At 40.6% G+C, this 27,896-nt stretch overlaps 1 pseudogene; it reads left to right on the top strand.

Annotated features, from left to right (window-relative positions):
* The first annotated feature begins 107 nt into the window (after positions 1-107).
* On the top strand, positions 108-23,331 carry LOC146549796 (uncharacterized; annotated as a pseudogene).
* The last annotated feature ends 4,565 nt before the right edge of the window (positions 23,332-27,896 follow it).

Below are 27,896 nucleotides of genomic sequence, written 5' to 3'. Positions count from 1 at the left end.
CTGCAGGTAAAAGAACCTTGGGAGGTGCTGGGTATGGATTTAATTGGACCACTCCCAGAAACACGTCTAGACACACGTCCAGGACTGCAGCGGAGGTCTCTGCAATCATGAACTCTAAGTTACACATGTTTGGGATGGTCAGGAAAATCATCACTGACCAAGGAAAGGAGTTTGTGAACTTGTGAAAGTGTTATTCGTACCTTGACATATGATATGATGTATTTAGGCTAAGTCTGCTCATGCAGCTCAACAACAGCATTTTCAGCATGCTGAATGTTAAACATGCTGTCTCCAGTGCTTACCACCCCCAGACCAACATTTGGATATCTAACCTCAAGTAACTCATATGAAATTAGTCATGCTTATTTATCTATTCTACAATACAACTCAAAGGATGAGAGGACCAACCAGAACATTAAGCGTGCTCTCAGAAAGTACGTCAACCAGAACCACGATGACTGGGACGTTCACCTTGCTGCTGTGGTGTATGCTATCAACACTGCATTCCTGTTTTGACATTTTGTATTACTTTTAAGATACTTTACAGTGTAGCATCATTTTAAGAATGTGTTTTTAAACTTAATTTTAAAAAAAGTTATTGACAAGTGCAAGAGAAAATGAAATAATGGAGAGATTTTGTGTGATCAGTACTCCACCCGTCACAGTCCCTATTTCCTGCTCTTCCACCGACATCCACGTCTTCCTGCTGTGATGAACACCTGTCCCATGGGTGAGGACTTTGAGGTTGCAAACCCAGAAGAGGACATCAACACAAGAGTTGAGGAGATGACGGTTCTGATTAAAACGGTCTGTACAATTAAAGAAGGGTGAGTGACAGGGAAAGGAGATCTGTTGAGGCAAAAAGGGAAAATGTAATACAGTGTGTTGGTCAAGCAGGTGATGATGCTCTTTTGTCAGGTGATCCAAAAAGGAGACAAACTGGAGATAAATTATTCAGCCAGCACCAAGGACCGTACACTGTGGCCAGCGTCACACCAAGTGGGGTGGCCAGTATTGTGAAGGGAGCAACTTGCCAGAAGGTAAACATGTCCAGGCTGAGGAAATACCACAGATCAAAAAGTAAGAGTATGAGTAGGGTTGCCAACCGTCCCTTAAAATACGGAATCGTCCCGTATTTCGAAACAAAAGTACACGTCCCGTATTGAGCTAATAAGGGACGCACTTTGTCCCGTAATACAGTGAGAACCAAAAGTAGTCTATAACTTTTAATGGAATTAACGCTTTGTTTGAAAACATAATTCCCAGCCCCTCTCCTGCTTTGTGACCAATGAGCTGACAGCACACTTATGACAATTCGAGTATGACAATTCAGATTACCGCTCATCTCATTGGTCGAGGAAAGGTCGCTTACGGAGAAAATACCGGAAGACAACAGATGACCACAACAAGAAGCATGGCCAACAGGGAAACAAACGCCGACACTGCGGTGCAAGTAGTGATGGTGAGATGAAGCCTCATGATGAACTGAAGCTTCCCATCCAACTGGTCGACTCATGGTTCGAAGCATTGTGATGATTCATTTGCTCTACTGCGCCATCAAGTGGACAATTCAAGTGAAACGGGCTCAATGATTATAATGATGTGATGTGTAAACCGCTAAACTGAATAAATAAATTGTTTTTCATGGTTATTTATCCCGAATATTGTCTCAGTATGTCTGATACAAAAGAGAAAGTGGAAACTATCAGTACACAGTTTTTGGGATGATTGTGTAACTGCGTAATCATGCTTATGTACATCTCAATAATGACACAAACTAGTGTGTGGCACTTCAAGTTGAATGAATAAAGGAATTACTATTGTTCATGACACCAATAACTGAACTCTAAATATTAGTTATATTTAATATTATAATAATTTTATATTATATTAATTTAATTAATGTTTGTGTATAATAAATTGGCAGCTTAACACAGGAATGTACATGGAAACAAAAAGGGAGGGAGTTGTGATGTGAATGTGCTTGTGACTTTTCCCTAGTGTCATGAGCACTGTTATAAAGTTTTCATTTGTTTTTATTCAAAAATAGCAGCTTTTCCACAGTGCTGGGCTTAAGACGGTTCCTCTTTTTTGAGAGGATTTCTCCTGCTTTTGAAAATATCCTCTCACAGGGCACAGATGAAGCAGGGGTTGCAAGAAAAACCACAGCAAGTTTATACAAGTTTGGATAAAGAAATTTGTGTCCAGTACTCCAGTAGCTATGTAACACGTACGTAATCCAATTCCACTACACGATGTGATGGGGGAATCAGCTGTGTTTTGCTGCCCATTTTATTTCGAATCTGGCGCGAACCGGTGAACCAGTTCCCGAATCAGTCACGTGGTACGGACTGCCCGCGAGGCCTCGAACGTCACTGCATACGTAATCAACGCAAGCCTCGATACGCGCTTCAGAAAAACGCCCCCGCGATTACCCGACGCGCGATTCGAAGCTTCGACACACAGGACACATCACTAGGTGCAAGTCTCGGACGACAGTACACCTAAAGCTGGGCAAACACTGTGCGATTTTTTCAGTCACGTTATTCAGCTCCTGCTCAAACTGCACGATTGACTCGCAGGGGTTAGAAGATGGTAGGTCACGATGTACTCTCACACTATACCGCCCGATGCTCTAATGCGACCTGAGTGCTCACACTGTGCCTCCATAAAATGAAGGCTATAACAGAAAATCTGTCGCGCTCTCTCTCTCCGTCTTACACTCACACAGACACACACCACCACCATCAACTTTGCTAAATTGCTAATGAAAAACATTGATCGGGCAGCTGTGACTGAGCAGCAGTGTAAATCCAACTATTTTCACGGTTGTGTGCCTCCATCGCTTGTGTCCAGATCACACGCTGCACTGCCGTGCTGCTCCATCTTTTACACCAACGTTTACGTGTTTGCGCGCGAGCAGTGTGAGCGGCTGTGGTGAGACCCTCACGAGCGATTGATGATCGGGAGCTGGTCGTGAGGTGTTAATCACTTCTCGTTACCCCACGTATACTACACGATGCACGATGAAGGCCAAAATCGGTCCGATCACTCAAAAATAGGCTCAAAATGGGCCAAAAATCGCACAGTGTAAGCCCAGCATTAGAGCAGCAATGTTTGTTCCCCTCAGAGAAAGGGAAGAATGGGAAAAGGAAAACACCTGGCTGGAAAAAGTTAATATGGGCATGTGCAGTGAATATCAGCGCTATGTGGCCAGAAGTGTGATAATATAACTTATTTTGTGTAATAAACAACTGCAAGGATAGATGATTACAACAAATAGATGACTAATACATAAAAGTAATACATAGATGAATAATGATGATGAGTTATGATGCGTAGTCATGGGAACAAGCGGGTTTACAAACAGGAGCAGCTGATTAGCATTAGAAAAGCTGAAATAATACCTCAGCTGAAGCCAATTGTACTAAATGCACTAAATGTGCACTGTTACAAGAATGTTTTTCTTTCTATTGTTTTCTATTATTTTAAGTTAAGCAGGACAGAGTTAAAGAAAGATTTACCTGCCTGTACCGCCGGTCAGAGGAGGACACGAGAGATTCAGCAGGTTGTTTACGCTGAATAAATGGCTTACAGTGGGGCAAAAAAGTATTTAGTCAGCCACCGATTGTGCAAGTTCCCCCACTTAAAATGATGACAGAGGTCAGTAATTTGCACCAGAGGTACACTTCAACTGTGAGAGACAGAATGTGAAAAAAAAAATCCATGAATCCACATGGTAGGATTTGTAAAGAATTTATTCGTAAATTAGGGTGGAAAATAAGTATTTGGTCACCTCAAACAAGGAAAATCTCTGGCTCTCACAGACCTGTAACGTCTTCTGTAAGAAGCTTTTCTGTCCCCCACTCGTTACCTGTATGAATGGCACCTGTTTGAACTCATCATCTGTATAAAAGACACCTGTCCACAGCCTCAAACAGTCAGACTCCAAACTCCGCCATGGCCAAGACCAAAGAGCTTTGGAAGGACACCAGGAAAAGTATTGTAGACCTGCACCAGACTGGGAAGAGTGAATCTACAATAGGCAAGCAGCTTGGTGTGAAAAAATCAACTGTGGGAGCAATCATCAGAAAATGGAAGACATACAAGACCACTGATAATCTCCCTCGATCTGGGGCTCCACGCAAGATCTCATCCCGTGGAGTCAAAATGATCATGAGAACGGTGAGCAAAGATCCCAGAACCACACGGGGGGACCTGGTGAATGACCTGCAGAGAGCTGGGACCAAAGTAACAAAGGTCACCATCAGTAACACACTACAACGGCAGGGAATCAAATCCCGCAGTGCCAGACGTGTTCCGCTGCTGAAGCCAGTGCATGTCCAGGCCCGTCTGAAGTTTGCCAGAGAGCACATGGATGATACAGCAGAGGATTGGGAGAATGGTTTCATCTGACCACATGACAAAGTAGAACTTTTTGGTATAAACTCAACTCGTCGTGTTTGGAGGAAGAAGAATACTGAGTCGCATCCCAAGAACACCATACCTACTGTGAAGCATGGGGGTGGAAACATCATGCTATGGGGCTGTTTTTCTGCCAAGGGGACAGGACGACTGATCCGTGTTAAGGACAGAATGAATGGGGCCATGTATCGTGAGATTTTGAGCCAAAACCTCCTTCCATCAGTGAGAACTTTGAAGTCCTTAGGGACTAGTAAAGCGCTATATAAATACAGGCCATTTACCATTTAAATAAATGCAGATGCTTAATAACACAAGCTGTTGCTACGAAATTGATCTAACCTTGTTCATTCTTTTATAGAACCTCACAAGACATTACAGAAAGGTCACACAAGAATTATTTGGTAGAGGACTATTTTTGTGTGTGTGCATGTGTTTGTGTCCATGTCTCCCACAGCCTGTCATTGCTGGATTTTAGTTCAGCAGATTTAGCCTGATAAACTGGCAGATAAACACAGAGGCCACACAGTAAAATGTACTGCCAAACATCCTCCTCCTCTTCTTGGGCTTCTTCTGTACATCCTTTCATGTGTTGTTAATTATTAGTCCTTCCCCCAATGTCTTTATTCCCCACAATCCATAAAAAGGTATAGTTGACACACTCTGCAATGTCACCTTTTTTGATAGTAAAAGACCCATAGCCACAAATCTCCCATAACTCTCTGGAGGGGATTCAGGCTCCAAGAGAAAAGAACTTTATCATTTTGGTTTTCTTATTCATATCAAACAATAATATGTAACCCATGCAATTAGTATTTACAATAAACCATCACACTGTTAGTGTTTCACTCTCTGTTCAAAGCAGTTATCATGCAATTCTGTTACGGGGACTTATGGCTATCAGGAGTACATATACCACTTTAATCTTGACTTTTTAGTCTTGGATTTTTTTTTATTTTTTTTGTGACAATTTGCCCTGTAACACAATTATGATCTGTTCCTCCACATATACATTTCTATGCTTTAACAGCAAACAACAGATTTCCAGACCATTTTCTTGGTTGAAACTTTCTTTATTTCACACTATACCTCTAAAACCTTACCTCTATAAGTATATTCTAAGGTTTTATTCAATTTAGCCTCATATAACAGTCGGAGAATACGATGAGGTATCCGGGCTTGGCTCCTGAAAATTACAACAGGAAATCCAGATCTTTCTGCCCTCCCTCCCTCAGACATTGAAGTCTCCACGGATTATTTTAGACCATATTATATATACTTCATATTAACAACATCATAGGAATACAAGATTATTAAGATCCAAACCCATAACAAATATATACAAATAAAGAACCAGAGAAACGTTTCTCAGGCAGGCACATTCAGACCCGTTGGCATATAAGTTTTCAGTCTGTCTATCCAGATCTTCTCCATCCTCCTCCGCTGACCGACCGACCAACCCGGATTAGCCTGCAGGCCCATGATGCTCAGGGCCTCCTCTGTGTGTTCCCTGAAGTGGATGGCCACTGTGGAACACGGCTCACCTGCCCGAACGGCATACAGGTGTTGCTGTAAGCGCCCTCTCAGGCAGGCCCCAGTTTCCCCCACATACATTATCCCACAACACCTACACTGTATTGCATAAACCACATTTTTTACCTCCAAGGAAAATCTTCCAGAGACCGCCCAAGAGGCCCCACTATGCGGATTATTAATCATGTGGCTATATGTCAAAAAGCGCTTGAGTGCATCAGGTGGTTCTCTTTCCCTCCCCCCCCAGTTTGGCCCTAACCAAAAGGTCACCCAAACTAGGATTTTTCCTAAAGGCCTTAATCAAACGTACCTCAAATACACGACCCCGAGTTTTCATGTCACCAAGGTTCTGTTGGACACCGGCAAGAAAAGGTTTGTAACTCTCATGGAACGTACTAACAAAAGGTAAAAGACTATCCCTTTCAACTTCATCCCCGATGGCATTTGGATCGAGAGGAGTGCCCTTATCATCCTCCTCACGGGCGCTCGGAGTGCAGAGGTTCGAGAGTGTATCTCTGTATACTCTCCTCAAAAAGGAACGTGAATAGCCCCTCCTTCTCAAACTTTTAAACAATATGCGCGTTGCATTATTGAAGTCCTCCCTTTTACTGCATATCCTGTGAAACCTTAATATCTGTGATTTTACAATCCCTCGGAACGTGTGAGGTGGATGGTAACTGGATTTGTATGAACGCATGCGTATCGGTGGGCTTAAAGTATACTCTCGTGTGCAGCCTCTTCTCCTCCTCCCCCTCCTCAAAAAAAACCGTAGTATCTAAGAAATTAATCTCAATATGGCTATACTCATACTTCAACTTTATTGATGGGTGGTGAGTATTTAATATATGTACAAACTGATGGAAGGTGTCCTCCCCGTGTGCCCACGCGCCCACAATATCATCCAAGAAACGTAAATAAAATACTGGCTGTAAAGGGCACTTGGCCAGCGCCTCTCTCTCCCATTCGCTCATATAAATGTTCGCGTATGAAGGAGCATATCTTTGGCCCATCGCCGTGCCCTCCATCTGTAAATAGACTTTATTTTCAAATTGAAAGTCATTATTAACCAGGCAGATTTCTAGCAGCTTCAGAATCTCCACGTCCGGACGCGCAGCATCCGGATAACGGCGGAAGATATTGCTGACTGCCCTCAGACCCATTTCAGTATTGATGTTCGTATACAAACTATCAATATCTATTGTGAATAAAAATGCATTGATGGGCACTGACATAGAGCGAATGATATTTAAAAAATGATATGTATCCTTGAGATAGCTCGGGTGCCTATTAGATAACGGCCCGAGAAACGAATCAATATATTGCGAAACATTATATGTGGCGCTACTACAGTCCGAGACAATCGGCCTCCCGGGTGGAATTTCAAATTTGACAGTCCAAGTATCGGGGCTCTTATGGATTTTAGGCAAGAGGTAAAACAAACGCAGGCGAGGATCATCCGGGCCCAAGAAATAGTCACGTTGCTTAGCGGAAATATGTTTATTATAGTACAATGAATAAATGATCTTCCTGATACTCCGCTGCACTTCAGATTGGATCGAATGTGAAATACATTTATAATACTTTGTATTGCCCAGCTGTCTTTGGGCCTCCAATCTAAACTGTTGTTTATCCATGATGACTATTTTGGACCCTTTATCCGCCGGTTTTATCACAATGTTTTCATTCTCCTTCAGTTCCCTCAGAGCCTGCCGTTCCTCCCTCGAGAGACCGCCCTCCCCACCCACCTGCGGCCGAAATGAATGAAATAACCGGATATCCCTCTTTATTAGATCTCTGAGCGATTCACTCAAGGTTCCCCACTCCGGCTCCCAAACGGATGGCTGAATAAAGGGCTCTCTACAAAAATCATCATTATCAAAGTAGTCCCTCAACTTTAATCGTCTATGATAATAATGCAAATCACGACGGAGTAGCTCTCGGGAGAAACTACGCGGCTTTGGGCTGAAAGTAAGGCCCTTCTCTAATAGACTTAGTTGTGCTGACGATGGAACAAAAAGCCTGGAAAGGTTTAACACGTTGGAGGAAGAGGACCAACTTAAATCTAGCAGAGGAACAGGATTCATCTCCTCAATCCGCTGCTCCACTCGCGGTTCTATCATCCCTCTAAACCCTCACTAAGTCGCAGGCTTTCGCACCAGCTCCCAAAGATTTTTCCAGCAGTCTCCTTCGTCCAGTGAATACCATCTGCTGTAGTGTGAAAATGTTGCTGTGATATACATGGCAAATAATTGTAATGCGTGCTAATGAAATTATTAATCATGGTGAGATTATACTGCTGAGTTTTGGACAATGACTTGGAGAAATGGACGTGAGCTACAAAAATATCCGCATTCGGAAACGCGATTTTCGCACCATTCACCACCCTACGCAATTGCTTGATCGAAGTCTTTTGAGGGTCCTGATCCTTATTATTTAGGCCTATAGATAGCACCACCAGTCCCGTATTGTCACATACCAGTGCTGTCTCCAACAAGTTGAAGAAATGATAGAAATTCGCACCCGGATAGCTCTCCACTTGAATCTGATCGTTATTGAAGGGGGGTATCCTACTTAGATTAGAATCTCCCAAGAAAACTATAGGTTTATTAACCTTAATTCTCCAATCCTGCAGTTTACGACTAACCCGCGCCCGATGGTAGGTTGGCGTATGCCACACCCTCTCCACGCTCTTCGTCTCGGCCCTCGCCCCAATCGACTCTCACCCCTGTGGGCTCGCGTCTGCTGCGATCCTCAGTTTGCTTTTTTGACCCCACGGTTTTAAATTCTTCCACAGAGTCATTGCTCTCATTATCTTCCTCGCTCAGGTGAAAATTGCTTTTAATATTAAAATAGTAGGGATCAGCGCGGTCCAGTGAGTCACTGCTCAAGGCGCCCGCTGGCTCCTGCTGTTGCAGGGCCTCAATCGTCATCTCACCCACTTCCCTAACCCTAACCCTCTGAAGAAGCGACAGCAGTCGCGAAACGTTAGGGATGCCCCTCAGACCAGCGTGAACCAGGGTTGTAACTCCCCCAGAACAAGGTAATTTGGAGTAAAAACTGTTTTTTTAGCCTCACTTTTTTACTGGGAGTAAAACACAATTGGTTCTCCCAATGTGGGCTTAAATTGAATGATTGAACAAGGCAGTGGGTAATTTAAGTCTCCCACTTTTTGGTTTTAAACCTTTTTATTTAAACTAAGCAGGAATAAGCAAAACTAGCCCTCCCAATTCATATTTTACTTTTTTAACTAAGTGGGAGTAAGTTAACATAGCCCTTCTGCTTCAAGAATTATCTTCTGGGGAAAAGGAAAATTAGTTATTGAGCCCTAAACCAGGAAAGTAAGATTTCTTTTAACCCCCTTCTGGATTTTAAGAGGAGGGGAGCTCAAGTGTGTTTTTAAGCCTATATCTTCCTGTGGGAACTACATAAGACTGCAGCCATCCTAAATGAACTCCAACAAAATAGACTATATAAAAGGAGTAATATTATGGGGGAAAGGACACGGTTAAAAGAAACCCAAAAAGGTACAGCACACTGTACAGGAACCACGGAGCGGCAGGCGAAGATGAAATGCATTATGGTGAACCGCCCAAGCTGTTACTGGTTATCACGCATACCAGAAGACTGCTTCGGTGTGATCCAGTGGACTCAGGCTACACGTGGAAAGGCAGGTGAGCTCTCCGGTAAGACTCCTTTTGAAATCCAGATGGATGGGGGTTGGAAGAGGGTCGTAAGAGCTGGTCTGAGGGGACAAGCAAGGTGGGGCAGGGGGGAGAGGTTGATGGACATTCCATTTTTGAAAGCTAAGATAGGCACTTAACATGTAACACAGAGTATGAGTATGTTCAGGTATCTTTTTATGGGTTGGGGAGGAAGGAGGGAAGGATAGTGAGGGAGGGATTAGGTGTAGCACACATTTTTTTAGGAAGATAGCTAAGATGAGGTTTTATTGGATGTATTATTTATGAAAGATTTTATTGGTCTTTTAACTTTTTTCCCCTTGTTTTTGTATCTGGCCTGGTTAAACATAGACGCCTCCACCACACGGGAAGATATATGACACAATCAAGGTAAATCACAGTCTAAACAGACAAACTATAGGGGAGATGATGAGAAATGTCCAAATATGAGTAATATCCCATGGTACCACACAGATCCCCTTTATTCTAATAGATTAATAAAGTGATACCTTAATTGAGGCAGCATAGTTGAAACTAACATTGCTGCCATTGAAAGAATTAGTCATGGAAACGTGTGGTTGTATTATTAAAGGAGGATGCTGCCACATTGAGGAGAGGGCTAGATTGACTAAAGGGATGTAATTCGGCTAGTTGGCCTTTAGGACCATTCAGGACGAATCTGCAAGAACTTTCAGGCAAAGTGTCCAGTCTGGAGATGCAGCTGGAACAGGAGAGTCAGGAGAAAGAGACGGCCCTGTCAAATCTAGATGTGGAATAAATCAGGACGAATAAATCTAACCGAAAATCGTCCGTTAATGAATATAGCATCCAGATTGACAGCTTCATCAGAGCGGGTCTTTTAGATCTACACAGGACGGCCTGGCAGACATTGGAGGAGTGATTCTTTTATGGGGAAATATGTTTTAAGTCTTTTATGCAATTCGGTGTAAAGAGGGATGATATAGTTCTGTTTTTATTATTTATTAATAATTTTATCCAATTTTATTGGTTTTTATGTTTTTTATAGAATAAATGTAGCCAGCATTGGAGGCTAAATTTTGACACTGACGGGTGGGCTGATCTTCCCTCACTGAGGAAAGTACTAACATTGAGGTGTGAATAAAGAGTTCAACTAAAACTAATATAGTGTGAGTGCTGTGGTTACTAACAGCTGCATGGACTCTGATATTTACTAACACACAAATAAAACAAAAAATGTCATAAAAACCTGAATTCTGTGAGGGTGAGATTCCCCTCATGGAGGTGAGGGAGGCTCACCTGTTGGAGATAAGTCCATTTTAATTCTTTTATGTTTTGTGCTTATATATTAAGCATTGTAGATTTTTTTTCCCTATTGGTTGCATTCACAGAAAATGGGGACTAAAAGCGCTGTATTCCCCTTATATTGTATACATATTAAGATAGCTAAGGCTGACACAGTAGGACGCAGGAGGCAAACAAAGGAGGAACATAAACCACACTGGGACATTGAATGGAGAGTAAGGGTCCAGTCGGCCGCTAGGACCGTGCACCTAAGCTTAAAAAAAGCCAACTAAGCCACAATTCCCTAATACCTAACCCCCTAACCCTAATACCAACAATCCTTTTCTTTAAGCAAATTGGAGCAGCAGACATAAGAGTTGGCGAGCATTATCTTAATGTCATACATTGACTCATTTACACATTCATTCTGGATGTGTAAAGTGCTTTGGGGTCCTTAGGGACTAGTAAAGCCATTTACCATTTATATATACGTTTTGTCTTTTTTGAATGAATGTAATCGCATTACTGATCACTATTGTGAACTAACTACATGTTTGTGTGTAAGTAAAGTCTCTTTGAAGCTCTCATGTTTGCATATTGTTTGAATGTTGTGTAAAATGTAACTAATTAACCCCATACTTTATCATAAATAGAGAATTGTCATGGTCCTGGGTCGGTGACCCAGCGCTTTGAGTTCATGATTATTATTTTCTAGTTTATTCTGATTTTGTATTAGTTCTTGGGATTTGGTTGTCGTGTTTATTTTCCCTACCTGTGTCTCCCTCTGTGCTCTGTACAGGTCCCCGACTTTTGTGTTGTAAAGCAGTCTGTGTGTTTCCTGTTTTACTTTGTAGGTCTGTGTCTCGCTATGCCCATTAGTTCCAGCTGTGTCCCCTCCTGTGTGCCATTTCCTGATTACCTGGTGTGTGTATTTGTGTCTGCCTGTGCTTCTCGTCGTGTCGTCTGTGTATCTGCCGTGTGTTTAATGTTATTCCGTGTTTCTCTGCTCCTCGTCCTCCTTTTGTATTAGCTTTTCCAGTTTAGGTTTATGTTCAGTTCTGCCCACACCGTGGTTATTGTGCACTGTAAATAAAACCCACTTGCACCTCCGCCACTGTCTGCTTTTGGATCCTCCTTCCTCAGCTCCACACAACTGCCGCCCCAGCCGTGACAAGAATGGCATATGCTTCCCCAACAAAGTTTGCTGGGATTAATGATCCCGAAGTTGAAGCGTTACGTCAAGAATTTCAACTATAAACTGTAATTAACAAATATTTAAATTGTATTTAGTGTAGAAAAATCTGTTTTTACGCTACATTACCTGTTACAGAGCTGGGCAGGATGCTGTGTTTAGGGTTTCGCTTGCTTGCTTGCTTGCAGTCACTGTTAAGCTGTAGACTTTTATGCAGCTGTTGTTGTGATCTGGCACTATAAACATTAAATTATAGCGGCAGCATCAATTGAAGCGAATAACTGTTTTCTTTGTTATAATCCAAAATATTTTGTAATTTCAGTATGCCTGATTGGACCCAGGGGTGAGCAGAGATGATCTGTATACAAGGTGCCTTCAAGTTCATGCAAAGGCAATGGACCTCTTGGTTCGGCAGGTGCGGCTCAGGCGTGCAGCTGAAAGAAAGGTTTCTGTTTTAAAAGAACAGCTGGATGTCAAAAAAGAAGTGCTGAATAACACTGCCCAGGAGCTGGATGCATTGCAAGCTTCTATTATATTTGCACGTGATGGTAAGTCTTAGTGTATTGTTTGGATGGTATAAACAGTGAATGTTGGCTTACAGTCGGCGCACACCAAGAATCGCCTCTGGTAAGTCCAATGCTAACCCAAATGTTTGCATTTGTGCAGAGAAGTTGCAAGCATCCATTGTTGCTGGGACTGCTGTTCAAGGTGCACCATTCACTTCAGATGTGAATGCCTCAATTGCCCGCAGCGTTGTGGCTGCAATCAAGCATATGATAGCTCCAGTGTGTACATGGAAATGGGAGGATGTTGATGATATATGTGTAGAGGGGTGCCAGTTAGTTAGGTATATAGCTATGGCAAGACAGGACAGTGGCAGCAAGCATAGGGTTTACAGGCTGATAGGACAGCACACTGTGTTTGGTCAAAAATGGAAAGTCGATATTGGCCCGCCAGTTTACAGATTTTGGGCTGTCGGAAGGGGAGGCTGTGTTGTATGGAAAGCAGGAACATCTGAGGGATGGCATGTGTCTGTTGGATCTTCACACTGCAGTTAGTGTCATCATTAATCACATGAATTATTTTGTTGTTGTTGATTGTGGCACACGTAATGCAGCTGGGCTGGCATCTGAGATTGGCACAGCTGTGGCTGTTTTTAAACACATGCCTTGACGACCTGATGCTTTACATCAGAAATCTACAGAAGTCTTTAGATGCACAATGGTATGCTGTTAGCAGCATTTCTGTGCAGGCAGGTCAAGCTGATGTTGACGTGGAGAGTAGTGCAGTATTTGTGGACAGGGATGTTGATACAAATCTTACAGCTAAACTTGATAACACTTCTGTCAACCTTGAAACTGTTAATGCTGTCACAGGAGTTGGAGCAGAGGATAGAAGTTGCGTTATAAAGAGTGTGAGAGGATCATTTCCCCAGGCTGATGATCAATTTAAATATGGAGGAGTTCAGTGTATGGCTATAAGTCTGGTTAGCCTGGCAAAACATAAAGTTGATAGCGTCCTTTCATGGGAGACAAAACATCTTGACAGAGTTGTAGTTTTAGGTGACCTTTTGTACATCAATTTGAGAGACTGCAACATGATAAGCACTTCATCCAGTGTGTTGTGTGTCCCCGATTTGCCTAAAAGTTATTGTATTGATGGGCAAAACTTTGAGTTTAAGTATGGAGATTGTTGATGTGCTTGATGGGGAACTCATTGAGAATGGTTTCTACACTACCCTGCAGAGTGGACTGCAAAAGATTTGTGCCATGTATGATACATGTCTTCTGACATTGTGTGGGAGTACATGTGCAGTCATTTCTGAGAATGGACAATATGCAGTAGTTGATTCTCATGCACACAGTGCTGTGGGTTTGGTGAGTGAGCAGGGAAGAAGTGTTGTTTTGTGCTTCAGGTCTCTTGAAGATGTGTTCGGACACATCTGCCGGCTGGCAACTGGCCTGAGTCAGAAGCAAAAGCCTTTTGAAGTAGCTGGTGTTTGTGTTAGGTACCTTGTGGCGTCAGAAAGTGCCAGACCCAAAGACAGTTGTGAAGAAACTAGCAAAACCTTTACACCTGAATCAAGTTTTGATTCAACCCAAGATGAACCAGACATCAGTGGTGTTAGCATTGTGGAGTCTTTAATAGAGGCAGAGAGTTGCAAAGCTTCTGGTAAGACCATGACTAGTTCTGAGTATGATTTAGGTTTATTGTGTAATGATGCAACAAGAAAGCGCAAGATTTCAGTGGGTCACAGTGAAGCAAAAAAGTTAACAGTATGATGTGTCTCAGGTTAGTGAAGTGACAAACAACAAGCTGGTGTTTAGTCCCATTTCTGAGTTGGTTTGTCAGGCTTTGTGCACACAGTTTAATGTGGAGTTTGAAAAAATTAGTGTAACAGCATCTACATGTGTTGGTTTGTTAGGTGTTCCATGCAAAAATGAAAGCATAGTGGCAGATGGGAACTGTTTCTTCAGAGCTATTTCTCAGGTTGTGACTGGCACACAAAAGCACCATCGCAAGATAAGATTTGCCATTGTGAAAGAGTTGGAGAGGAATGCTGCAATATATAGAAATATTTTAAGAACAGAGTATTCATCAGTTGCAAACTACATTCAGAAATCTAAAATGAGAAATGTTAACAGCTGGGCTACAGAAGTTGAAATCCAAGCAACTGCAAACTGCTTAGGAGTTGATGTATTTACATTCTATGATGACCGTTGGCTAAAATACAGCTGCAATGGCAAGCTTTTGTCAGAAAATCGTCATGGGAATCATTATGAGACGGTGGTTTGTGTTTATAAGCCTGAACTGCAGACCTGTTATGGCTACTGCAAAACCAGTCCATCTGTTATCGGAGGATACAGCACTAGGTCTCAGAGTAAGGATAAAAGTACTTTTGAGAAAACACAGGATCACACATTTTGTGCAGATGCAGTAGTACTAGATACAGATGCTGATCTTGAGGTTTTGAATGATGAAGGTCAGGGAAAGATTAGCTTTAGTCCTCTTTCTAATGGAGTTGCACATACTTTATGCTGCAAATTTAATGTTGAATTTGAGAAGCAGGATAAAAACGTTCATTCTGTGTATGGTCCTTTAGGTGTTGTTTGTAAAACATAAGGTTGTAGAGGATGGAAATAGTTTCTTCAGGGCTTTATCTCAAATAATCAATGGTTCTCAGAAGAGTCATAAGAAGATAAGGCTTGCTGTTGTAAAGTACATAGAGAATAATGGTGAAAAGTACATGAAGTTTGTGGGAAAAGCTTATGCTTCAATATCAGAGTATGTTTTAAAGTCAAAGATAAAGTATGTTGGACATTCTGCTACTGACACAGAATTTCAGGCTGCAGCAAATGCTTGTGGATTGGACATATTTATATTTAATGGTGACAAATGGAAAATGTACAGCTGCACGAGTACTGTTGTCATAAATGAAGGGATATATTTAACGTGTCAAAATGGTCATTTTGAGCCAGTAATTTGTGTGCAAGATGTTGATATAACAACATAAGATGCGTGTTATTGCTGGTGTCAAATTAAAAAGGCAGCAAATGAAAGAAAAGGCAGAGCAGTCTGATTTTGTGATGACAAAATTTTTTAAAGTAAAAGATGGACCAGATTTTGTTTGCTGTGTCTGCCATAGGTTGTTATTTAGACATCAGGTGTTACATTGTCAAAAAAGCTATTATAACAAAACTAAAACTGCAGCACTGATTGCAGAAAAATGTATAACTGAAGACTATTTACACAAATGTAATAAAGATTGTGTAAATCCATGTCACTGGTTGGACACAGCTAAAGCTAAACTGTGGATCTGTTATACATGCCATTATAAAATTAAAAATGAAGTGCCTCCAGAGTCTGTAAAAAATAATTTAGAAGTGCAGCCAATTCCACCTGAATTGGCATGTTTAAATAGCTTAGAACAACATTTAATAGCTTTACATATACCATTTATGAAAATGCTAGTCTTACCTAAGGGTGGACAAAATGGAGTACATGGACCAGTGACATGTGTTCCAGCAAACATTGTAGAAACCAATGTCTTACCCCGTTCTAGCATGGAAGGCTCTTTATTACCAGTAAAACTAAAGCACAAGTTGGCTTACAAAGGCCATTATCAATACCAGTTTGTTGACACTATCCACATAAGACAGGCTTTGCAATATTTAAAAGAGTCAAATGTGCATTATAAAGATGTAGAATTCAATGAAAGTTGGCAAAATCACTTTTGTATGCAACAAGATGAAGCTCTGGAAGAGGAGAGCAATAAAAATGCTGTAAGCAGTGTTGCATCTTCAAATGTTGATGATGAGCTTTTGCATCACAGACAGCAGCACTGTATGTTTCAGGACACGTCTCATGCCTGTTGATATTGGACAGGAAGCACTAGATCAATATTTTACTAACATATTAAATCTAGCTCCAGCAGAAGGGAATAATCCTGTAAAATTACTTTCTGATCATGCAAATGAAGCCAAATGTTTCCCAGTGTTGTTTCCAAAGGGGGTGAATACGTATCATGAAAACGGAGAGAAGCGTTTGACATTGTCCCGTTGTTTTAATAACCGAATTTTACATGCTGATGGGCAGGTTTGCACAAAATGTCGAATATATCTTTTTTTGCTCAGTATATGTCTGAGATTTAACAGGTTATCTCAAATGTTTCAAAAGCATTGCGACAAGGAAAAGGTGATTGTACATATCAGAACGTTAGCCATGAGTTATTGAAAGATGAAGAGTCTTTGAAGAGGTTGTTGGAGTTTGATGATGGGTACCGTTTTCTTAAGCCTATTAGAGGTACTCCAGCTTTTTGGCAGGCAGCACAGCGTGACCTCTTAGCTTGTGTTTGTCAGCTTGGTATCCCCACTTGGTTTTGTTCATTTTCGTCAGCTGACATGCGATGGACAAATCTTCTTTATAGTATTTTGAATCAGCAAGGTAGAACAGAAACAGTTGAACAGTTAGAGTGGGCAGACAGGTATGATTTGCTGCGTCGAAATCTTGTGACTGCAGCAAGGATGTTTGACTTTTGGTGGCATTGTTTTCTGAAGGAGGTACTCATGTCTCCATTGCATCTGATTGGTAAGATTAAGGATTACTTTTACAGAGTAGAATTTCAACAGCAAGGTTCACCTCATGTGCACTGTCTGTTTTGGATTGAGAATGCTCCGCAGACTGATAAAAATACAGATGAAGAGGTGATTCAGTTTATTGATGAATATGTAACATGTGAATTGCCTTCACAAGATGAAACTTTATTGGACATTGTCTCATTTGTACAACAGCATTCAAAGCGGCATTCTAAAACTTGCAAAAAAAAAAAAAAAAAGAACACAGTTTGCCGGTTTAATTTTCCCAGGCCACCATCCAGTCGAACATTTATATGTCGTAGGAAAATTGATGGCGGTGGCGCCACGGCCTCACTGTATCGCGAAAACTCAAAAGCTCTGCAATTTAACATGGCCCAGGTGTGTAGTTGACACTGACCAAAGATGAAGCTTATACGACCAAATCCCAAGGAGGAGTTCGAAAAAGTTCGTGGCATGGAAATGGCAAAATTAGAGCCAAAATGTCACCTTCACTACTAAATTATGGACTTCCTGTTGGGTTTGCATCAATGGGCCCACTGACTTTTTTGTTCATCTTGCCATGATACACATGTGTGCCAGATTTTATACATGTAGCTCAAAATATGTGTTCGTAGGGCTGCTTTTAACAAGGCATAGGTGGTGCTACAGAGCCAGTTTCACATGCTCATATGTAAAACCATGAAAATACAAAATTTTTCACCAGACCTGGCATGTGTGCAAAATTTCACGAGTTTTTGAGCATGTTTAGGCCCCCAAAAAGGCCCTTGTTTTGCCTGATTAATAATAAGAAACGGAGCAGATACAATAGGGCCTTCGCACTCTCAGTGCTCGGGCCCTAATTAAGCAGTTTCCTATCAAAATTGCTTAATAAACATTTATTTTGTTTATTTTTATTTTATTAATATTTTCCTTAAATGTGTCAAATATATATTTTCTCATCAAAATGTCCACTGAGCTGTGAGCCAGCGGGCGGCAATGCGCCTTAACATTGGTTGCCAACCAAGAAGAAGCAGCTGTGAGCCAGGAGGGAGGGGGTGAGCGAGTGATTCGTTCGCTCTATGATTCAGCACAGGGAAGGGAGGGGGTGAGTAGCTCAAATTAGAGGTCTGCGCGGGAATGTTTTTTTAGTCCCGCTCCCGCCCGCTCCCGCAAGGTTTTGTACCGCACCCGACCGCTCCCGCTGTATATTCAGTCTTTGTTCACCCGCTGCCCGCTTAGAATAATTTTCTACCCGACCCGACCGTTCCCGCTAAATTTAGATCTGGTTTCCAAAATCTCACATTTAAATGGGGTACCACCAAAAAATAGAGATAACAGATAAAACTGCAGGTTGTGCAATGATTGTATTTATTTTTCTTAAACAAGATGCATTTATCTGTCAACATGCAACATTTATCTTTTAACATGGAAAACGTGTTGCAAAAATAAAATAAATAAAAACGAATACAGCATTGTGGCCTACTTGTTATTTTTATGTAAAATACAAACGTAACATTTTTCTGTCAACACAGTAGGGAAAGTGTCGCGAAAAAAAAAAGTCACTTAAAATTGTAAACAAAAGAACAAAATAGTTGGCCACTGCGAAATTAAATGGTTGTTTAAACTATCAGTTTAACGAAAAAATGTCCCAATGTCGAATTCAAGGTCTCTCCTACAAAAGAAAATATGCATATATAAATACAACAATAAACGACATCTCAAAATTATAAACTATTAATCAAATGAACGAAACTTACTTAAAAAATCCAAATTATTTTAAATTTCCATGCAGGAAAAGAATGTCACTGACTGATGAGGGTTTCAGTACTGAACGTCTCTCCTCCAAAATCCGACCACAAAGGCTGAATGCTCTCTCGGAAGGTGCACTCGTTGCCGGGATGCAGAGGACAAATCTTGCAAGGTTGCTCAGGGCAGGGAACTGGGAACTGTTGGAATTCCACCACTGCAAAATGTTTTGTTGACTTGATAATTCAAGTTTCATGGTCCTGTACTCCTGAATCTGAACATCTAGTGATTTTGATCCACATGATTCTTCCTCTTCCTCCCAATCTGAAAATTTATGAAGAACAGTAGGCCTTTTGGCAGGTGTTGGTTCAACATCCTCATCATGTGCATGATCAAACTTTAAATCTTCGATCATCTCCTTGACTCCCTGTATCACATTCTGTCGCCCTCTTTCATCTAACATTCTCAGACCTCGCAGATTTGGTGTCAGAAAGGTTGCTATTTTATAAAGCATGTGAACAGAATGGGATGAAGTGCTGTCTGCTGACAGTAATTCTTTCAGCCGTGTTACACAGACGGTTGCAATTTCAGAGAGCAGAAGGTCTTTTGTGGCTGATGTACAGTGCTCAATTAATCGCACAGACCACGGAAGAACAAGTGAGGCACTGGGAGCTGTGTTATCAGTTTCCAAGTCGTCAGTTGCCTCTTTGAAGGGTTTTAGGAATGATACTAGTAACTTAAGAGTACTGATGCTAATGCGTCCGATCTTGTCATAATTATTGCTCTCAGTCAGCACAGATGCAATGTCTTCGTACTGTTCCAAGACAGAATTTAACATGTCAAAGTTAGAGTTCCATCGTGTCTCTATGGATTGTTTCAGTGACTTTTTAAGCTTGCCCTGCTGTCCTGAGTGTTTGAAATATGTAACCAACTTTTTAACATCAGTCAGAAGGCTAGCGATCTCTGGAGACTTTTCGATTATGGCAGGACCAAACGCACTGGAGAGAGTCACGTTTAGTATGTGCGCTGTGCAGTTTAGCCTCGTGTATTCTCGTAAGGCACTGATCATGTTGGCTCCACGATCTGTGACAAAAATAATCTTTTTGCCCATGTCTGTCGCATCAATGCCAAACACTCTGAGATTCTGCAGCAGGTGCCTTCGAATGTTTTCACCTGTCTTTGAGGTGCTTGGGTCAAAAGGGGCAGCAAAAAGCACTCTTGAATGTAGCGCAGATTGCTCATTAACGTAATGGATGGTTGCAGACAAAAAGGACGTTTTTCGATATGTTTCTGTCCATATGTCTGCTGTAACAGCGCATCCAAACTTCGATATTGTTGCAGTGATTTCCTCCACAACATGTTTACGTAGACTCTGAGCCCTCATTTCAACATTTCTTGACACCGTTGTGGGGTGTGGTAGTATCTCACAGACATCGAATTTTCCTATTCTTGCTGCTGTGTCGACCAAATGTTGGGCCAGCTGTGTGAAGCCTTTTCCAGAGATGGTATCATACGGTCGAATGTCTTGGCAAACAAACTGAACACATTTGTCTCTGGTTTCTTTTTTAAACTTCTCTGGCACCAGCAAAGATTTAGTAAATGCCAGTTTTGTTTGCCCCTTTGTGATGGGACATGAGTGCCGCCTTAAACCTGAGGTTCCAGTCTTGTGACTGCAAAAGGGTAAAACTTTGAGGCATTTATCGCATTGTACAAAGGGTAATTTTTTTCCATTTGCGTCTATGACGCATGAAAAAGACTCCCATACATCAGACTTGCCTGATGTGGGTTTCCTTAAAGTAAACTGACCGTTGTCTAATCCCAGCTGAACGTCCTTCAAGGAAATTGCATCTTCAGTTTGCTCTGCCATGTTGGTAAAGCGCGCTCTGATGCAGGTGATGCGCGCACAGAGTCACAGACTGTGCAAGTAAAATGCACATGCAAAAAGCACTGATCCATGCGCTCAGTGCGTGTAACAGGCGTGAGCACTGGCTGTACCAGTGCTCAATTAGAATGAGGAAATCACAGATATGCTGTTCCGAAAAAATGTCGGGCACGCTATATTTTCAGACCGCGCGCTCCCGTTCAAATTACACCAGAGTTACCGACCGCTACCGCATTTTATTTGGAAATTTATTCCCGCGCCGCAAGAAATCTGGTCGGGTCCCGCGGCTCCCGCGGGACAGCCGCGGGAATGCAGACCTCTAGCTCAAATGTGCTGTTAGCATGTTAGCAGAGCGATGCTACTGTGAACCGAGGAGGTATTGTCTTGATGTGAGCTTCTACTCAGGGTTTTTTCTTCCAGTTCAGAGCTGAGGTTTTTTTTTGTTAAGATACTGGATGTTGTGTTTTTTCTCCACAATTTTAATTATAAGCTAGATACATTGCTGCTAACAGCAACAGGGATGAGTCAGTGAGTCAGTTGGGCTTGTAAATCATGATTCAAGTGATTCTCCAGTATTGAACGATTCATTCATGATTCGCGCATCACTAGTTGTTTGAGTTTTATTGAAGTTCTTTTGTTTCAGCTACATTTCATGATTTACGGCAACCTTTTTTTAATATCGCAATTTGTTCTTTGTATGCTCTGTCTGAATTAAGTTATGTGCTTATTTGCCACATATGCACACAGTCTCCTTCATGGATCATAAGATGTGAAGTTTAGTTGGGACCGGAATACAAGGATGCAGAGAGGCCAAAAAGAAGGCAAAAAGCATAAACTTAGCAGGGGACAAGTAAGAACAGACTCTTAGCCATTAAACTGATATAAAGTAAAGCAACACGACCAGACAGCGTACACAGTGTGACAAGACAAAGAAGCATTACAAACGGAGGCTTTAAATACATGCAGGAGATAATCAGGGAGAGTGGAAACATAAGGTAACAAGTCACAGCTGAAACTAATTATGACAAAGGAGGCAGGACCAACAGCAAGGCACAAGAGACAGTGGATTATAATCCTAAACGTGGAGACAGCAATTTTACAAGAACATACAAAGTTGTAAAGAGGAGGCCAGAATAAACTAAAACAAAATGAATCAAATATTAATATACTCCAAGAAAGACAAAGTCCCAATAAACAAACAGTAAAACTTGTTAAAAGCTACCTTTCAATATCTTCAGTTTCTAAAAGGCACAATGACCAGATAAAGCATGTGGCAGTGTTGATATTTAACACAGACCACCAAAAATGTTTCTGATGAATCAACTGTGGAATTTAACGTATTGGTTCAGAAGGACAATCTAAACCACTTTATTTTCAACTACAAAGCCAACCTGGACTTTAACCTTTTAAAAGGCCACTAAACTGGTTTATGGCTTTGGACTTTCACAACCATTTTTAACAAAACAAATACTATTGTTACTATTTTTTACTTTATTATTATTATTATCATTTAAAGTGTTAAATGGGGAATAAAGTGTTAAACAGAAATGTTGGTTAAATGTAAATGCAGTTTATTTATGGATAGATTTGACATTAATAGATGCCACCGATGTTCAAAAGCTGCCACAAGGCATTAAAATAAATACAGGGGTTAGGAATATACAGTTCATATTAGAGCTGGGCGATATGGCCTAAAATCTATATCGCGGTATAATTTGAAGCATGTGGTAGGGATATATACAGGGTGGGCCATTTATATGGATACACCCTAATAAAATGGGACTGGTTGGTGATATTAAAGTTCTGTTTGTGGCACATTAGTATATGTGAGGGGGCAAACTCCTCAAGATGGGTGGTGACCATGGTGGCCATTTAGAAGTCAGCCATCTTGGATACAACTTTTGTTTTTTTCAATAGGAAGAGGGCCATGTGACACATCAAACTTATTGGTAATGTCACAAGAAAAACAATGGTGTGCTTGGTTTCAACGTAACTTTATTCTTTCATGAGTTATTTACAAGTTTCTCTTTATTCACAGCCATTGACATGTCGAAGAGATTAACACGTGAGGAGCGGATCACCAACCATTCCCATTTTATTACGGTGTATCCATATAAATGGCCCACCCTGTAGTTGCTTCATGAAAAGGTTCATTTCTCGAGGCTTCGCACGCACATAAGCCCCCTCTACTTTCAGGTCCTGAAAGCAGACAGAAAAACCAGGCACCTGGTACCAACTTGGCAGGACATTGATGTGTTGGAATCTGTGAACAAGACACTTCTCCCCCTGATGGAGTTCACAGATGCTCTGTCGGGAGATGAGTATGTGAATGTGTCGTATGTCAAACCTGTGCACCACCTTTTAAATAATGCAGTTCTTCCTCTAGCTGATGAAGACACAGACCTGACGAAGGACATGAAGAGAGCCATCCTCAAGTATTTAAATGAGAAGTACACAGACTCTGCAGCTGATGACCTCCTGGATATGGCCTCCTTTGTCGACCCGAGGTTCAGATCATCGTATATAGGTGATGACTGAAGAGAGTTCATCTTGACAAAAGCAACAGCAGATATTCAGTCACAACCTCTGATGTGCAAGAAAGTTTAATCACTGCACGCAAGGACCATAAACACTGATGTTGTGTTTGTATTTGCACTACATATCGCAAGTTTGAAATTTGTTGTGCTATATTTAACAGAAAGGAACCTGTTAAACTTGAAGGGTTTAATTCAAATATTATTTTTGTGCAATATAAATAAGTAATCAGGACAGCAGGGAGAATTGTAATGTTTATTTATTTGAACTTTATTTTAAACCATTTAGAATTTTGTGTTTTACTGATATTTTACTTGCATTTTATTCAGAACTGTTTGTGCATTTATCTTCATTTGTATTTGTTATTTAAGAATTGTGTTACATTGTTTGAAAAAAGTTAAAGTCTTGTAATGTAATTTTTTTTTTTTTTCACAATAAATGTTCTTAAAATGGCATTCTGTACTTTTTTTGAAGTGTTTATTCATCTGCAATTTATCTGGTATGCGAGTATTTCAGTCATTTTGAAAAACATTTTTTATATATCGATAGATAGATATTGATAGAATGAAGCTAAATTTGCCCTGGGCCATATATAAAGTATAGCCCAGAGCCACCATATGAAAGTTTAGGCATTTCTTTTGGCCCGAGTTTGTTCAAATTTAAATTGTATTGGGGGGGGGGGGAAACCAAAACAAGTTCATGTGAATTAATTAATAGCTACTAATTAAACTTCTTTTATTTTTCCACCAGAAATGGACAATCTCATTAGAAGAACTGCCATGAATGATGACAAAATAGGGAACTGGAAAAGAAGAGATACGCAACTTTGTGTTCATGTGTCAAAACGCCAGGTGGACTCAATCATTAACCCTTCATTATAAATGTTTCAATGTGGGGTCAGGTGAAGACAAGAAAAGAGACTATTACAATTTAACCGCATCAGAGCTAGAAAAAAAAATCAAAACAGCTACAGAGCAGTGGGCTTTAAGGCCTGTGTTTTATTTAAAATAATAAAACTTTGGAAAGACCACACAGTCATTGTGCAGCATGTCATATGATAAGCATTATGGCCACAAAAAAAGCACATTCTAACAGTATGTGTGTTAGCCCTGTTGAGTCCTACTGCAACTGTTCATAAGTGGAGTTCTTTGCAAGCATCTAGTGCTACTTGCAAAATTAGCAGAGCTGGACAATGACAACTATCCAAACATGGAAACAGACATTTCTACCTTGGCAAAAATTGCAATGAAAGAAAGGCATTACTCTGTACAGTGTGAGGACTCAAGTGATAAAAAATAAAAAATAAAATACCAAGTTTGTTTGGAAATCTGTTTTTTTTTTGGGGGGGGGGGGGGGGGTTTGCATTGACTGAAACATTTCAGTGCACTTGTACATTCTCTTACTATAACACTAGAATATCTTGTAGCCATTTTAAACAAATGAAAATCATTCTGAAAACTCCTTTATCAACTTTGAATGTTGTGTAGTACAAAGCACAGAAGATGCTGTTGAAAAACTAAATAATGTTTTAGAAACTGTTAAAGCCAAGTCTATGCACAAGTACAAGTAGACTCTGCATCTTATGTACATGTAGACATTTCAAAGGGACTGCTTCAGTTGCCTAACTTTATTGAAAACTAAAGCTGAATAGCTAACTTAACTTTCTGCCAAGGAAAGAAATTGTTTGGTCTCTAACTGTCAAGCAGGTGTTGTTTGAAATGTGTTTTATTCATTACTTTACTTACTACTGGGGGCGATCGTGGCTCAAGAGTTGGGCGTTCGCCTTGTAATCGGAAGGTTACCGGTTCGAGCCCCGGCTTGGACAGTCTCGGTCGTTGTGTCCTTGGGCAAGACACTTCACCCCCGTTGCCTACTGGTGGTGGTCAGAGGGCCCGGTGGCACCAGTGTCCGGCAGCCTCGCCTCTGTCAGTGCGCCCCAGGGTGGCTGTGGCTACACATTCACATCACAAGTGTGTGAATGTGTGTGTGAATGGGTGGATGACTGGATATGTAAAGCGCTTTGGGGTCCTTAGGGACTAGTAAAAGCGCTACATAAATACAGGCCATTTACCATTACTTTAGGTTGGTTGATTGTATTTTGTACTGCTTCATCTGTGCCCGTCATTTTTCAGTAGGGTCTTATTTTTATATTACTGTGCATTATGAATAAAAGATTACTTATTACTAAAGGTCTGCTTTTGTAATTGTTGGTATTATTCATAAAATCTTCACTCTTAATTTTTTGCTCCATAAAACAGTACCTGGCAGTTTTTGGACATGGAGTGGCAGAGGTTGAGGTCCTGTGAGTCATCCAAAACGGAAGTAAAAGGTTTCAGCATCCAGCCTTTTTATGATTGAATGCAGAGTACTATAATAGAGTTATCGTTAAGTGATTTTGCTAAAAGTTAATGTCTAATTGCAATTAAGAATATAACCAGGTATAAGTCTTAATCATAATGATGAATAAGAAGAATCTATAATAGGAGTCTCAATATCTGACCTCTCACTGAGATTCTCTTTAAAGTGGCATGTTAGTGCTAATGCTGACCTTGGGGCTCAGAGGTTCTCTGTGTGTATGTATTCAGGAATGTTAACTTGACCAATGTCCAATGGTTTGGCTGCTTTCCTGTTGGATTGTATAACACAGAACTAATGCCCCAGTGGCCAGGGCGTGCCCACCCTCCTCTCTCTCCTTCACCCCAACATCAGTATTAGAAACCAGCATTAGCTCAGAGCAGATTGGATTTCTGTATAGTGCAAGTGATTTGATTCTATGATTATTTGATTCAGCTTTTGCTTTGCTCTTGCTAAATTAAATATCTCTTCAAAAATGATAAATTATGGACATTATCTTTTTAACCCTCTGTGAAACACTAAAGGTAAAAACCTGTGTAAAAAGTTTACATCTATTTAAATAGCTCTCACAGATTACTCCGGTCTTTAAAATGACCAGATCTCTGGGGCCTGTTTTCCAGGCCACTAAATTAAACCCAGTCAATTACCAAGTGCACCGATCCTAATCCTAATAGGCACACAAGTCCAAACATCTAAATGTTTAATACAATAGACAGGCACAACTCAAGCATGGAGAGTCAGACACCAATCCAAATATGGAGCATATACAAACTCAAAGTGAGTAATTATCTGATGGTTAAATAATAAGACTGACTCAATAGAGTAACACTAATAAGGGAAGACAAAGAGGAAATAAAAATGACAACAGTGTAAACATACCAAGACTCATAAAATAAAACAGGAAATTAACTGAAACCCAAGAGTGTGACACATATACATTTATTGACACATGTGATTCGTTTCTTTCTTTGCCACATTTGTGCGATATGTGACGTCACTTACGTAATATTGTGTGGATTAGGAACCAAAAATTTTGCTCAACAGTTAACTCAATACAAAGTCAAAACATGTGAACATTTTTAACCAATCCTGTTTTACAGATGACATTAATAGCAAAAAAAAAAAAAAAAAAAAAATTCAACAAGTTTCATAATTTAAGAGAGGTGATCCATTTTGTCACAAAGGAAAGAAAAAACAGAATCCACTGCTGAAAGACCAAAGGTGTTAACTTTCAGGTTTTCTTGGATTTTGCAAAGACTCTGTTATTATAAAATAAGTGTATTAAGAATATTAAACCAATAATCCAGATAAGTGGAAATGTCTCATATCACCAAAAAAGGTATCATTTTCATTCCTTTGTTATATCTGCACTTGAAGGATTGATGCCTTTACAGACTTGTGTCCCTTGTGACATCACAGGCCAATCTTCCAGCAAAGCCAAGGCCTAACTCCCCAGCCTCTTCACTCAGGATACTGAACAGAGTCAGTTTAGTTTGGGCCTTCTTGGGGCTGTCAAAAACCATCGCAGGTAGTTTGCCTTTATGACCCTGAAGATGACATTTACCCGATATTCTGAAGGAATCACTATTTCTGTAAGGACAAAAGAACATTACATTTGGATGTGTTACACTTCTTTTTCATGAGTGAGTACAGCCATTCGTTTTCATTCCATTACTAACAAGCTATGCTCTGTTGTGGGCAAAAGACCTGCAACTGACAAATAAAGGCTCTCTCATCTCTCTCTCTCTCTCTCATCTATCATATGATGGCCCAGGACAAATTTAGCAATTTTTTTAAAAATTGCCTTAGCTGAACCCACAGTGCGCTACACAACCAATACACACTTCCCCAGTTCTTCTAGTCACTAGTGATGGGATTTCCGGCTCTTTTTTTAGAGAACCGGCTCTTTCGGCTCGGCTCACTAAAAAGAGCCATCTCTTTCGGCTCCGAACCGGCTCTTCAGGTTGTTTTGTTGCTTTCATTAATTTATTATTAACAATAATATAAAATTATGCACAAAAGGAATTACTAATGTAAAAAAAAAAAAGTGGTTTTATTTATATATGTTTATATATAAATATATGCGGTGGCCCCTAGAGACAAAACACGTACAAACTCCAAAACACATTTCTAGCGTTAACTGAACTTCAAACTAAAGTGTCCACCCTAAAACCAGTCTATTGTATTGTAAATTGTGATTATTTATTCTGAAT

This window comes from Mchenga conophoros, linkage group LG22 (assembly GCF_057382185.1).
Source record: "Mchenga conophoros isolate Kocher_MC1m ecotype Shallow Benthic linkage group LG22, M_conophoros_male_GT1.1, whole genome shotgun sequence".
NCBI lineage: Eukaryota > Metazoa > Chordata > Actinopteri > Cichliformes > Cichlidae > Mchenga > Mchenga conophoros.
Note: the sequence above shows the minus strand (reverse complement) of the source record. Positions and strands in the feature narration are given on the sequence as shown.